Source organism: Glandiceps talaboti, chromosome 13 (assembly GCF_964340395.1).
Source record: "Glandiceps talaboti chromosome 13, keGlaTala1.1, whole genome shotgun sequence".
Classification (NCBI taxonomy): Eukaryota; Metazoa; Hemichordata; class Enteropneusta; family Spengelidae; genus Glandiceps; species Glandiceps talaboti.
The window spans coordinates 22,300,500-22,317,284 of NC_135561.1; positions in this window are offsets into that span (position 1 = coordinate 22,300,500).

Here is a 16,785-nt window from a genome sequence, read left to right on the forward strand (position 1 = left end):
AATGTAAAAGTGAGATGAGCACTCAACATTTATTCAAAGAAGAACCTGTACTGTACTGTACTGAGCTATGTAAGACCATAGGGCACTCAGGCATAGTTAGTTATGTTTACGAAAACACACAAACAAACAAGTAAACAAAATAAACAATAAATAAATAAATAAATAAATAAATGAATGAATGAATGAATGAATGAATGAATGAATGAATGAATGAATGAATGAATGAATGAATGAATGAATGAATGAATGAATGAATGAAGATGGATAAATAAAAATGGGTAAATAAATAAATAGATAGACAGACAGACAGGCAGGCAGGCAGGCAGGCAGGCAGGCAGGCAGACAGACAGACAGACAGACAGACAGACAGACAGACAGACAGACAGACATACATACATACATACATACATACATACATACATACATACATACATACATACATACATACATACATACATACATACATACATACATACATACATACATAGAAATGCATAAGGTACTTGTGAGACAGTCCGTATAAATAGATGTAATCCAACGTTTCGAATAAATATTCTTTATCAAGGTATTTATCGGCAACTTTCAGAACATATTAGTTAAACACCTGAATATATCTAAACGTTATGGAACAGAACGACAACCGCGCGTGATTAACGGTTATACGTGTGAAAAGTTCTAATAATATTAGTAATATTCGCACGCACCAAATAGAACCCAATAGAACAGGCCTGAAATTTAAAAAAAAACCTGATTAGACTGGAAATGACGAGAATAATCGATTAATTCCAAGGGGTTCCAGCGTTCCGAGACGGAAAATGATTTCCTCTTCCTTCAACCTCAATACTTTCTCATCACCAGAAACCTTACAAATTCCTGAAATAGACAGATCTGATACACTGTGATCGTTGGTAATAAAATGCATAGATACAGGATAGTTACGATTCTTTTGTCTGGTCAGGTGAAGATGTTCCACGAAACGATCACCAAGACGACGGACAATCGAACCTATATAAAAAAACCACATTTCTGGTATGTAATGCAATACGCTACATTATAGTACTAATACAAGCAAATCTACCCGTAACAGGCACACTGTTCTTAGGGCCAAAAACATGAAAAAATATGCATGCATGTATGTATGTATGTATGTATGTATGTATGTATGTATGTATGTATGTATGTATGTATGTAATGTATGTATGTATGTATGTATGTATGTATGTAATACATGTATGTATGTATGTATGTATGTATGTATGTATGTATGTATGTATGTATGTATGTATGTATGTATGTATGTATGTATGTATGTATGTGGTAACCGTTTATTTGCCATAGAAAGAATGAATTTGTCACAGTATGCCACACATATACAGAAATTGACAAACTAGAGAAATTGCACAACACATCTGTATAGAATACAATTGAGAGTTCTATGACCGGAAAACAGGGAAAAGCTAAAGTGTAGCTTGTAAAAATCTGTTTCCCGAAGGAAGTATGTATGTATGTATGTATGTATGTATGTATGTATGTATGTATGTATGTATGTATGTATGTATGTATGTACGTACGTACGTACGTACGTACGTACGTACATACATTGCTGGGTTTTTTAAAACATTTTTCGGTGTACCTTTGTCTTACACATGTTTTCGTCGTAGTTCGCCCACGATTATCTTGCCTCCATCTTGTGTCAAACAATTAGTAATTGATAATGACTATATAAACACGCTTGATTTACTACTCGACTTTTATCTGAGGCATTTAGGAATCACGGATATACCTTATTCATCTAATACATATGGCTGCCTGCTAAATCACATTAAAAAGTAGACCTGATGTAGAAAAATAGAAGGTGAAGGAGACTTTCTATTCGGTGTTTCTTTTCATCCAAGCGAAATTATGTGATGTGAAATCAGAAATGTGACTGTGGAACGAAACGATTATGAAAATACATTTATTTCCTGGAGTGATATTCCCTTCTTGTTTTACTAGTACTTGCTATAAAAATTACTGAGAGGAAAGTGACACCTCCCCTACCCCACTTGCAGTGTTGTTTGCTAATTTGCACTCCCACCTCGAGAGTGTTTTCCAAAATGACCCCCCCACACACACACACCAAATCACCCCTCCCCATCCAGTGAAAAATGACAGGCCCATTCAACAGGGAAATGAGAGAAAGCGTTCCTGTCACATGGCAATCTCCCAAAGCAACGTTTCTTTTTATGACGTAATAACTGCTTTTATTGTGATCATGTTATGCAGAAGACGAGCAGTCAACAATATGACGTCAGCTTACATCATCTATCGTCCATGTAGTCAGTAGCTGCTGGTATCAAGAATAAGTTATATCAGCTTACATTTCGTTTGTAAATCATAAGTGAACGAGGTCTAAGATTTGATCTGTTGTTTATATATGCACACACTTGGTGACTTATAACCCCTATCAAAGCTCACGTCTGGTGACATGATACAAAACAGTCCACATTCTGATCTGTTACGCAATCGATGAACAAATCCCAAGCCCAGGTAACGGTGCCGACCAATAAACAATAGATATTGTATCTGTCTGTGCTTTACCTTCGTTAGACCATGGAAGTATAACCCACGGTTAGACATAGAAGTGACACCATCTTAATTGCACTCCTTTACCATAACATCACTCTGTAGCCCGAGAGAGCTTCTAGCTGAAAAGTATTTACAATCTGTTTTGCAGGCTTGGTACATTTTGTTAACTTTTTCGGAATTGGAAGTTGGAGAACATTCAAGACGTCAGATCTTTGATCCATCTTGAAAGGAATCAATATCGTATCGAGCAACAAATCGCCATTTTCCTTGCCAGTTGAAACACAAAAGAGGGTGTTGACGAAACGTATGGATATCGTTACCGACTGCTCTACAATACCTTACATGTAGCTATACACGGCAGTGGTGAGTTTATTCAATGTTTAAACCTTCCATCTTTTACACATGTCTTGAAAAAGGGACGATAACAAGGATTTCCAAAACGACCAACGATTTTTGCACGAACATATTATACCCTTTAGGGACGATCCAAGAATGTCATATAAGCACAGGAAACAACGTGCCTTCGTTTTGGTTGGGGTTGGGGTTGGGGTGGGGGTGGGGGTTTTGGTTCATTTCGATTGCTGAACTTCATTACAACATTACGATATTCGATTCTTCTTCTTCCACTTTCACACTTTTTATCACAAAATATACTTCAAAGGACAAAATGAGAGCCGAGATATTTACTAGTGATAACAAACAACGAAACGGGTTTAGGGAGTTCCTTTGTTTCTTCATTTTTCACTTGCAAACTATTTGACGAGTAAAACCACAGTGTACCTTGAAGTACAGACAGGTATTTAGACAATAATATATTACAGAAATGGACGAAATGGAAAGCCAATAAGCTGTACAATACGAAACGTCAATTTATTCAAGATTTATTCAAATGTACTTGATTTTCCATTTTACCATGTAACTCATACTCCCAACTGTTTACTGGAGATATATATAGACTTTACAAATCTGGACAAAGAAACATTATAAATTACATACATTTAACATTTAACAAACAAGAAAGAAAGAAGATGAGATACGTAGAAAAGAAATGAATATGATAAGCCCACAAATGCATAAATATCAGAACGGTTAAATAGGCACAAGAATCGTCTGTAACAACCATCGAGCTCCCTAGCCAGTTGCGGAAGAGGAACATCGCGATCGTGATTTTATGTTTGTATGTGGTTTTTCATCAGCATTTGATAGATAACTATAGCGAAATAAATTGCCCCCAGACATTCAAATGTCACACTTGTGAATTACCTATTAAGGAGGGGAGGGGAGGGGAGGGGTTTGATTTAAACGAAGGAATTTTGTTTGAGATTTCAAGTTAACCCATAAAGAGACACTGTCTATGATGAAGTAATTACTGTTTTCATGATATGTATGCTACTGGACTAATATTGTTGTTTTAAGATTGTAATCATTTAATTATTAACTTCAGGTCTGGATTATGAGAACATTCATACACGCACACTGTCTATAGTTAACCTTAACAATAGCTATTCGTAAGTTTTCATACCAGATATAACAGTGGTTGTCACTGGTCATGTAGTGCAGCAATATTAGAATCTAGCATTGTCAATAGTTCCATGTGAACCGCTAATGTCACCATGAACTGCTAGTGTGTGTGTGTGTGTGTGTGTGTGTGTGTGTGTGTGTGTGTGTGTGTGTGTGTGTGCGCGCGCGCGCTCTCTCTATTAAAGAATTAGAATTTACGGTAGGGCGAGAAAATATTTTGGTCAAAACTTTTCTCACAGCCCCCCCCCCCCCCGCACTTTCAAACATTTTCATGCCCCCTCCGAAATGAACCCCAGAATTTTCGTAGCCCCCCAGGTTATACATAATTTGATATATGTAAATATACAATAACCCCCCCCCCCCCCCCACACACACACACACACACACTCACTTCCCGCGTTCTAGCGATGTGCAATTGCATGGTACAGTAACAATAAAATAACAGTGGCAGTCAATTTCAGCGTCCACATATAATAAGAGATTTCTTTACAAATAGATGTGCTTTTTGCATCAAATGTCTCCATTTGGCTGTAACCTGTACCAAGAGATACTTAATAGCCAGCAAGAATTTCAATCTTGATTTGGGAAGAAACCCCCCCCCCATGACACCCCCTCCCTCTATGAGCACTTTTGTTGGAAATTACATGTAGGAGGCCATTTAGTGGGCCTGCATAAAATTTCAAATCAAACATGTTGTTGAAAGCCATTATTGTCTTCAATACCCCAGTTTTACTTTAAAAAATTTACTTAGATCATACAACTGTATGGCTATGTCTGAAAAGTCATTTGTACGAGAGAGAGAGAGAGAGAGAGAGAGAGAGAGAGAGAGAGAGAGAGAGAGAGAGAGAGAGAGAGAGAGAGAGAGAGAGAGAGAGAGAGAGAGAGAGAGAGAGAGAGAGAGAGAGCATGGCAGTCCCCCACCTCATCACCCACCGCAAGATATTTTCAAATGCACTCGGTAAACGACCTCTCCTGAGGTTCGATTTGGTTCAATTCGCGAGCAAAAATTTCGCGGCCCCACTTTCAGACTATCAGAATCTTCATGCCCCCCATTTCGCACCCCCTGTTTTTTCATGGCCCTCTATTCACCCCCCCCGCCGTAAATTTTGAGTACAGCCTAATGAGGAGTGATGACACAGTCTCGACACTGTAATCATTCTAATTGGTTCCATTTGTTTACAATTAACCAACGGATTACCTATTTCATAGTATTGTCTGTACAAAGAATCCTCTTTCAAGTCAAATAAAACAACCTTATGCAAATGTATGAAGACCTTCACGCCGTGTTACAGTTCAAAAGAGTTCATTGATCTTTTATTCTTTTCACATTGATTATTGAGTACAATCTATATGTATCCTGGGGCTCTCCACGTTGTTTGTCCATGACTATTCCTGACAAAGCAATGAAGACTGTAACTTTCCAGTTTGAAGTGTGTATTTACCGTACTGTGTTTATCATCTTTATTTCTTTGAATGGTACACCACAATCGTGGATAATACAGCTAAAACATAAATATGTTGTAACTTGTTTGTTTCACTATTTTACGTTTGTTTACCAAATACATATACATGTAACTTTCTTTTATTGTCTAACAACTTTCGTCTTCATACCACACACCCTACATATCAGTTTCATTCACGTTGTGGGTCATAAAAGGTTCTTATCAGTCTTAAATAATACTGTGTATACACTACTTCCCATTGGTTAGTCTCCTGCCATGCATGTACACCTATCAAATCAAGTAATAGTTTGGTAACCAATACATCTAAATACCAGGAGAGGGCGCTATAACAGAAGTCAATCATGATTCACTATATTTGATAGTAAGATTAATATGAAGATATACAGATGTAAGACAAGTTTTTAGACAAAGTAATGATCTCAAATGACATACGATTATAGACTATGTCATACATGTACGAACAACACGTTTTTAAATGAGTACAAATGCAAAACAATGTATCCTATACTTCCGATTACAGGAATGATGGACGTCAAATTTCGTCGAGCAAATGCAGTAGCACCCATTGGTGGTGATATGAAAGTCTCCAATGATGACAAGAGTGTTAAAGTAGACATGTCAAACAATGGCTTTGAGACCGTGGAACTGACTGACAACACTGGTGTGTATGGAATGAAGACAGGGTCAAATAACGAGGACAAAATAAGCAACGGTGGAAACGACGTGATTGTCAGCGAAAACAAATCAACAGTACACCAAGACAGTTATTTGAGTAACCATGGAGATGAAAGAGTAAGAGATGAGGAATTCGTGAGACATAGAGATGAAAAACTGTTACATTATACCATACCAGAAAGATTGACATTATACGAGGCCATGGGTCCAATTATCAAAGCTATGAAAATCTTTGGATTGTGGCATGAACATCAAGTCGAGGCTAAATATTACAAATCTGACTTTCAACATTTAGAAACCAAACGTAAATCTAAAATCAGGAAAATATTCAATCTGAGGAACTACGGCATAGTTGTTACAAGTTTACTGTGGTTGAACTTTATCCGTTTTGTGCCGGCATTCGTAACTGGTCCAGACCAAGCAATGGTGCCGGAAAGACTTTTCTTCAAAGTGATATATCTACTGTTCACCTTCCAATGTGCCTGCAACGCAACTGCTCTGTTTGTTGCATCGGAAAAGATGCATAACATGCCAAGATTTTATCACCATTGGGAGGATCGGATCCAGTCATCTTCTGAGACTGCTGTCAGTCTTAAATTCGTAAGACGCTGGTCCATCATATTCACCACACAAGCAGTTCTATTTGTAGTATTTCATTTCCTCAACCAAGGCTTCAGTGTATTTGGGCCTATTGAGTCTATTCGTAATGCATCACAAGTATTTGTAGCACCATTTCCCGACAACCCAGTTCTTCATCTTCTAATTCTACTAGTTGATGTCTATGACTTTGCCGCCTGGATTTTCCCCATTTTCTATTTCATCCAGATATGTATGATAATAGGTAACCGATTTGGAGATTTCACCAAGAGATTTGACAACGCTATTCTGAAAGTATACTCAAAGAAAGGCTTGCCATTGAATTTTGAACGTTGTCGGTATCAGCACCAGGAATTATGCCTTGCTGTTGAGCATTCTAATAAAGGCCTGTTCACGTACATCAACGCAATCGCATACGGCACTATGTTACCCCTGGCCTGCTTTCTTCTCTATCAACTATTATTCGCTGATACACACCGTGGAAATATGTCAGCATTATTAATGTACGTGGTTTGGCTGGTATCTATATTTATCAACGTACCCGTGGTGTCGTGGATCGCAGCAATTGTTAATACAAGGGTAAGTATCTGATACACACAAATTATATGTATTGCCATGTTATTTTATTACAGAAATCAACTTGTGACACCAACGCTTAAAACCAAATATTGTTATCGCTACCGGGAGTGCAAAAGTAATGAGTAGAACAGTCCTAATAAATAAATTCAATCCTGGCGTTTCGAATGAATATTCTTTAACAAAGGATACCAAGACAAGATATAAGTAGCTTACCACCTAACATTATATCTATGTGTTATGACACGGTGATGAAACACCACAAGTTCTAATAAACGGTAAAATACAAAGAAAAATGTAAAAGTCACGCGAACCAAAAAATAAACCCAGAATACGCTTAAATGATAGAATAAGCGTAGTTAGATCTCAGGGAATGATGTAAATAATCTATTAATTCCATGGGGTTCCAGCATTCCGAGAGGGAAATGATTTCATCCTCCTTCAATCTCAATCGATCTCCATCACCAGAAACCTTATCAATTCCTGAAATAGACATAACTGATACTATCGCTAGTTTGAATTTAAAGGTCTGATCATGAAACTAACCGATGACGACAGTATTGCAAGTAAAAATTGCCATTTACACATTGGTCAACATAGGCTAAGAATGACATAATCGTTAACGCGAAGTAAGAATGACGTAAGCGTCAACATAGGTTTAGATTGACGTAACGTCAACATGACGTAAGAATTACGTAATTGGCAACATAGGCTGAGAATGACGTAATTGTTAACATGAAGTAAGAATGAAGCATAGACAGTAGAGAAGAAATTTCTTCTCCATTGTCTATGGAATGACTAAGCGTCAACATAGACTGAGAATGACGTAAATTGGCAACATAGGCTGAGAATGACGTAAATTCTCAACATAGGCCGAGAATGACGTAACCGAAACATAGGCTGAGAATGACGTAACCGAAACATAGGTTAATATTGATGTAATCGTCAACATGATGTAAGAATGACGTACGTATACGCGTCAATATAAGCAAAGAATGAATTGCTGAAGACAAATGTCAAGACATACACAAGTCACACGACTTACTTTTTCCACTAATAAATATATGTATTTGAAACCTTAGTTATAAATATTTACAACTCGTATCCACAGAGTTTTGATTTCCATTTGTTCACATCAGTCATTTAGTTTCTGGATCGTTGTGATCTTTCTCGGATGAAGTTTCCCAATAACTCTACACAGTTAGAGAGAGAGAGAGAGAGAGAGAGAGAGAGAGAGAGAGAGAGAGAGAGAGAGAGAGAGAGAGAGAGAGAGAGAGAGAGAGAGAGAGAGAGAGAGAGAGAGAGAGAGAGAGAGAGAGAGAGAGAGAGAGAGAGAGAGAGAGAGAGAGAGAGAGAGAGAGAGAGAGAGAGAGAGAGAGAGAGAGATTTGGAACGATATACAAGACTAATTTCATTTCATTTCACTGACAGCACAACTAAGTTTTTCACAATAACGTTTAATTTGACAGACATGATTATTTCTTACAGGCACATGAGTGTATTAACCTAATATACAATGTACGTGTTAAGTCAATAGGAAACGATGATCAAATGATGGTAAGTATCATATCAATGATAAGTGTGACGTCATGGGTATGGGTGATATTGATAGTCAGTGTAATACACACACACACACCTACATACATACATACATACATACATACATACATACATACATACATACATACATACACACACACATACACACTCACACACAGACAGACAGACAGACAGACAGACAGACAGACAGTCAGACAGACAGACAGACAGACAGACAGACAGACATACAGACAGATAGACAGACGGACAGACGGACGGAGACTTTAATACCATGACTTGTGATGAAAAATAGAAATGTCCATATCATCTAGTTTATGCTAGTACTATCATAAGCATTCAATTAGGGAACGAGTAGATATTAGAGGGAAGGGCGGCTGTGACAACAATTATTTTGGTCAAAATTATTTTGTGCAGCCTTTAAGATATATAGAGATTTTTTATGTACAGTTGTATGTTCCCCCTCCCCTCCTCCCCCGATCCTGATCACAACACAGAAAGTTTAATACTTGTATGTCCCCCCTCCCCTCCTCCCCCGATCCCGATCACTACACAGAAAGTTTAATACTTGTATGCCCCCCTCCCCTCCTCCCCCGATCCCGATCACTACACAGAAAGTTTAATACTTGTATGTCCCCCCTCCCCTCCTCCCCCGATCCCGATCACTACACAGAAAGTTTAATACTTGTATGTCCCCCCTCCCCTCCTCCCCCGATCCCGAATACTACACAGAAAGTTTAATACGTGTATGTCCCCCCTCCCCTCCTCCCCCGATCCCGATCACTACACAGAAAGTTTAATACTTGTATGCCCCCCCCTCCCCTCCTCCCCCGATCCCGATCACTACACAGAAAGTTTAATACTTGTATGTCCCCCTCCCCTCCTCCCCCGATCCCGATCACTACACAGAAAGTTTAATACTTGTATGTCCCCCCTCCCCTCCTCCCCCGATCCCGATCACTACACAGAAAGTTTAATACTTGTATGCCCCCCTCCCCTCCTCCCCCGATCCCGAATACTACACAGAAAGTTTAATACTTGTATGTCCCCCCTCCCCTCCTCCCCCGATCCCGATCACTACACAGAAAGTTTAATACTTGTATGCCCCCCTCCCCTCCTCCCCCGATCCCGATCACTACACAGAAAGTTTAATACTTGTATGCCCCCCCTCCCCTCCTCCCCCGATCCCGATCACTACACAGAAAGTTTAATACTTGTATGTCCCCCCTCCCCTCCTCCCCCGATCCCGATCACTACACAGAAAGTTTAATACTTGTATGTCCCCCCTCCCCTCCTCCCCCGATCCCGATCACTACACAGAGAGTTTAATACTTGTATGCCCCCCTCCCCTCCTCCCCCGATCCCGATCACTACACAGAGAGTTTAATACTTGTATGTACAATTCTATCCTCAATTTATGCTTTCTATTTTCTCCTCATTCACCACTGACATACATTCTAATTATTTCCTTTAAGTCTCTGAATGTTGATATCTTTGTGAAGTGTACGTGTGATTGTTTTCAGATGAACATGTTTTTGTCTAGATTGAATGGTCATTTAGAGAGACTCGTCTCAACAACTTCTTTGGCTCCTCGCTAACTTCTTTGCCTCGACAACTTCTTTGGCTCCTCGATAACTTATTTGACCCGCCTCGACAACTTCTTTGGCTCCTCCATAACTTATTGAAGTCAACATGTATGACGTTCTCTTGTACGCAACATTTTAGCATCCCTAGCTCCCCTTCAGTAGATCACTACACAGAAAGTTTAATACTTGTATGTCCCCCCTCCCCTCCTCCCCCGATCCCGATCACTACACAGAGAGTTTAATACTTGTATGCCCCCCTCCCCTCCTCCCCCGATCCCGATCACTACACAGAGAGTTTAATACTTGTATGTACAATTCTATCCTCAATTTATGCTTTCTATTTTCTCCTCATTCACCACTGACATACATTCTAATTATTTCCTTTAAGTCTCTGAATGTTGATATCTTTGTGAAGTGTACGTGTGATTGTTTTCAGATGAACATGTTTTTGTCTAGATTGAATGGTCATCCAGTTGGATATACGGTCATTGACCTTGTCACTTTAACCAAACCCTTCATCCTGACGGTAAGCAGTTTTCAATTGATTTCATAGTCATTGGATTTTCTAAAGTTGCTAAGATGAATGCAGGAAGCTTAGAATCCCAATTTCGTACTTGACCCCAAGGCCAGTATTGTAGTAAATAACCGTTGCAAACAAGTCAGGTAGTAATCGTATACGCCTATTTCAGAAAAGAGCAATTCATGATCTATAGTCTAAAGTGATTTTAGAAAATAAGTTGTAGATATGTTGGTTAGGCCCAATGCAGCTAAGAATAGAGAATAACACACATGGCAAGTAAGTCTTTCACTGGAGAGTTGTCTTACGACATTCTCAAACAAACCAATGTCATTGTTCTATCTGTTCACTGTGATTTAAACCCTGCTTTTATCTCTACACAGATGGCTGGTTTAGGAGTCACATATTTTGCACTACTGGCTGAATTCCAACATAAATGACATGTCAGTCAACATACATCAAGACCGGTATAGATTTGTTATAGATGATACCAGAGATCTAGTCTACGGTATACACCAAAATCAGTGTAGATTTAGTTTAGTTTAGTTTAGCTTAGTTTAGTTTATGTTAGTAAAACAACCAGATCGACAGTACAGACATACAAATAAAAACTGGTATAAATTGTTGTTTTGGATAACCAACAAAGTCAAAGATTTGTTATAGGTGATACCAGAGATCTAGTCTACGGTATACACCCATCAAGAACAGTATATATTTGTTATAGATTGCCCATAATTATTGTCACGATTAATTGGTATCAACTAACATTCATGTAAACCAAAACTACAGTTATAACAAAAGACTAACAAGCGTCCGAAAGCGACATTAAATTTGTAAATATCCGAATTCTGCTGTTTTGTGTGATAAATATATATGCCAATTTACAAAATTGTCATCAGCTAATATCGACGTAAGTTAGCTAGCAACCAATCAGAATAGAGATGAAGGAGTATTAAATTAGCAGTAAGGAGTACACCATTTGATCGGGGGGGGGGGGGGGGGGGGTTGGAGGATTTTTCGTAAAAAAATAGCGCCAATGGTATTGTAGCATAACTGTACAGTTTTTAAAATGTTTATCCACATGTGATCCATGCTAGGTTTGTGTTCATTTGCTGAATGACTATCCTGTTGCCTATCTAACCCTGTTATCTTTGCAATATACGTGATCATTTGACTGTTGCTATGGTGTGATCATGTTGCTAGACATATTTGCATACATTTTTTGAATGTTTGTTTACTTGTCTATGAATCCCTGATGGTACTTTTGCAATATAAGTGATAATTTGGTTATTGCCTTTGGCACGGTCTTGTTTTTAGGTATATTTGCATACATTTTTAAAATGTTTATTAATTTGTCTATTAATCTCTGTTGTTATTTTGCAATATTAGTGATCATTTGGCTGTTGCTATGGGCGTGATCTTGTTGCTAAGCACATTTACATACATTTTGTGAATGTTTATTTGTCTATTAATCCTATTGTTATCTTTGCAATAAACGTGATCATTTCGCTGTTGCTATGGCTGTGGTCTTGTTGCTAAGCAAATTTACATACACGTTTGGAATGTTTATTCACTTGTTTATTAATTCCTGTTATCTTTTTGAAACACACCATCGTTTTACTGTTGCTATGGGCGTTATTATGGTTGCTAGGGATATTTGCATACAGTTTTAAAATGTTTGCTCACTTGCCTACAAGATAATGCTGTTATTTGACCAAAATATACTGCCGTTTGGTTGTTGCTGAGGGCGTGGTCACGGTTGCAAGGACCAACTGGGTCAAAATGTTTGCAAGAAAATCTGCATAATAACACTTCTAGAAACATCTCACCAAGTTTCTCACTGACCAAGTACTTTTTGAGATATAAATTTTTGACCAAAATTCACATTGTTACACCTAATTTGCATATTATATTATGAGATCATTACATGTTTAATATTTCTTCATATATACACCCACAGATGCATCCCCATAAATTTCAGCGCTGCTGAGTAGTTTTGGAATTAACGATTTTTGACCAAAAAGACACATTTTTAGCCCCAATTTGCACATTACTGATGGAATCATCATGTCATGAATAAATCTTAATTTACTCACCCCTAAGGATGTTCCCACCAAATTTCAAGCGAATCTGCCTAACAGTTTTGGAGTTTAAGTTTTTTGACCAAAAATCGCATCTTTTGACCCAAAACGCACATCTCTGATGCGATCATTTTGTTTTGAACAATTTCCAAACTAGATACCCAAAGTAATATAACCACCAAATATCAAAGCAATCGGTCCAGCAATATTTGACTTTAAGTTGTTCACACACACACACACACACACACACACACAGCTATTTGCCTTACAATCTGTGCAGGTACAACGGGGAGTAGAACTAACATTTCTTTGAACATATTTTTTTCTGTCTTTCCCAAAACTGTTACGGCCCTACGGAGAACTCAGTGTCTCAGTGGATCATTATAATGAAAAATTGAAGTTTGGATTTTGATTTCGAAGGTACAGCTCTGTTTACAAATTCAGGGCCATATTTTACAAACCTGTTCTTGGGGGAGGGTCATATTTTGCATAACAATGTTTGGAGGAGGGTCATATTTTACAATCCGTAGTTTTGTGACCAAATTAAAGATTCAATTATAGTCAATTTGTTTTGTGTTTTGAGATGTAAAAGTGAGGTGAGCACTCAACATTTATTTTTACGAGTACTTAACATGCCAAAATACAAAAATACAAAATACATATATTGTAAGAAAATTGTTTAATAAAACGATGCATTTTGTTGAGTATACCATATCACCTTATCACTCACACTGTCACTGTTGTTGTTAAAATATGATGATGATGATGATGATGATGATGATGATGATGATGGTGGTGGTGGTGGTGGTGGTGGTGGTGGTGGTGGTGATGATTTAGTTTTGAATGTCATAGAGAACACGGACAGTGATACATGTACTGACTCAAGTAGTACCAGTGAGTCAGACCAGAGTGACACTGATAATGGCAATACTGAAGGTGATGATGATGATGATGATGATGATGATGATGATGATGATGATGATGATGATGATGATGATAGCAGGGAATTTTTACGAGTGACCAGATCAGACAGAGTATGCGCAACCTGGAAAGCACGTTTTAGATACTAACTAGATTGTATATGATTATAAGAGAAAGGTAACTAGTCAGTCTTTCTTACTGTTTATCACTTTATATGCACAAATATTGCTTTCTAACACAGTCAAAATCATTGAATTTGTATGTATACATATAATGGGAATATTGATTAACGTTCAGTATATGCAAATTGTCATGGGGAGGGTCATGTTTTACAAAATGTGACAATGGGGAGGGTCACATTTTACAAATGGAGAATGGGGGAGGCTCATGTTTATCTTAACATACCTATGGTGCATTATTGGGGCCATTATTATGTACAACTTATTTGATTCGTCTCAACAACTTATTTGGCAACTCGACATCTTATTTGATTCGTCTCAACAACTTATTTGGCACCTCGACATCTTATTTGATTCGTCTCAACAACTTATTTGGCTCCTCGATAACTTATTTGACTCGTCTCAACAACTTCTTTGGCTCCTCGCTAACTTCTTTGCCTCGACAACTTCTTTGGCTCCTCGATAACTTATTTGACCCGCCTCGACAACTTCTTTGGCTCCTCCATAACTTATTGAAGTCAACATGTATGACGTTCTCTTGTACGCAACATTTTAGCATCCCTAGCTCCCCTTCAGTAAATATGTGCTCTCTTGCGCAAAAGTCACTTCGCGTCATACAAAATCTGCTGTTACGTCAAAGAGCATCATCAAAGTTTTGTGTAGTTTTTTGAAGAGTGACTGATGGTTTCTCACAATGTTGACCCCGGAAACGCGGAAGCAAATGTTATAACCAAAGTATACGTTCTAAATATGTTGGAGAAAGAGATCAAAACAGAGCTGTCCGAGAGGAGAGAGGACATGATGGCTTACCGCTTTATCTCGAGAAGGAAACAACAAAGTATCGGATACGTAGTTTGTGGAGATTACATTTACTTTGTCACAGGTACAGAAATTTAAACTTTATCTAAATATTCAATTTATTATTTAATGTATTTGTTGTGATCTTGTCCATTAAATTATTACTGTCTGACGATCGTTCCGTGTACATTCACGGTGACACAACACTGTCAGTGTCACTTGTGAGCTAATAGTTCTATTCAAGCATCGTCATATTCAAAATATACCGTCAGCATTGATGATAGTTTTGAATATTGTAAATACCAAATAACACCATTACTTATGACCCATCACCATTCTTGAATAGGATTAAGGGACCGGTCAGTTCCTTCGGCCTGGGAGTGGGGGTGGATTGGGAGGGGGGTCACCCTGTTTTTGAAATTGGCAGTAGGGGGGTCATGCTGTTTTCAAAATTGTGGACAGGGGGTCATTGTGTTTTGGATTGTGATGGAAGAAAAAATCCTTTTTCTACAATGGCATATAGCCTTGTCTGAAATGTGGTAAATGTCAATATTTGTTCTTGTCCCTGTTTCTTACATGAATTCTTTAATATTCCTTATTGGACCATTTGATATCCTGGGGGGGGGGGGGGTTTGAAGATTTCGGGGGGAAAAAAGATGCCAATTGGATTTGCTTAAAAAAAAAATCCGGATATGAGTGGGTGATGGAAAAAAAAAGATGGACCACTGCTGCTAGAAAAAAAATATCTTGGCAGGGAAATGATGCACAGGATCGAGTATACTGTTCAACCTGCTCGTACCTCTCCAACCAGGACACTTGTCAAATCATGACAAACAGTTTCAAACACATGTCAGGGACCAGTCAGTTTCGTTAGCCTGTGGTACATACTAGTATATATATTTGTTCTTGTCTCTGTTTCTTTCATAAATGGTTTAAATATTACTTCATGTAAGGGTTCAAACATAACTATACATAAAATTATACATATAATACATGTATTACCTAGCTACCACACTAGTTACAGAACATGCCATGTAAGTGTTTGGCTGTTTCACAATCAGTGCTTCACTTATCTTGCACTTTGGGGCAAAAGTGAACTTGAAGGTTTTGTAATGGTAATCTTCATACTATTGGATAGTTTATAAAAGAACTTAATCTAAATTGTTCTCGTCTCTTCAGTATGAATTTGTCAGAAGGGATGATATGCTTCCTATTTCTGACACTACACATCGACACCACAACTCAAATTCAAGTTTCTATTGTACACTAGGTATGACCTCCTAAAGTGCTCTCACACATCGGTAACGTTACTATGCATGCAATATCAATGCCCCTATGCCAATGTTACAGGCCCACTTTTATAACATGGAAAACTTATTTAAAAAGGTTATATTTACTTTAGCTTTTCGATGCTTGGCAATATATATCTCAGAGGCTATGAATAACCTAAAAATTGCCTAAATAGAAACAAAAAACTACAGATTTGGCGGGGGGAGGGGGAGAGGGGGGCCTTGGACTCCATCACCCCAGAGGCCACTCATTCGTTAAACCAACAATAAGATTCACCAAAATTGGTTAAAAAAACTTGAAAAGCTTCTAGGGGAGACCCCCTAGAACCCACCGACGACATAAGAGGTAGACATGTTCCAGTCTCTAATCAAAGTTCTTTCCTCCACCTCTTACTGTCAAGATGCTATGGAACTTTATTTCAAAAATGTTTCAACCTTATGTAGTTGCTTTTTACAT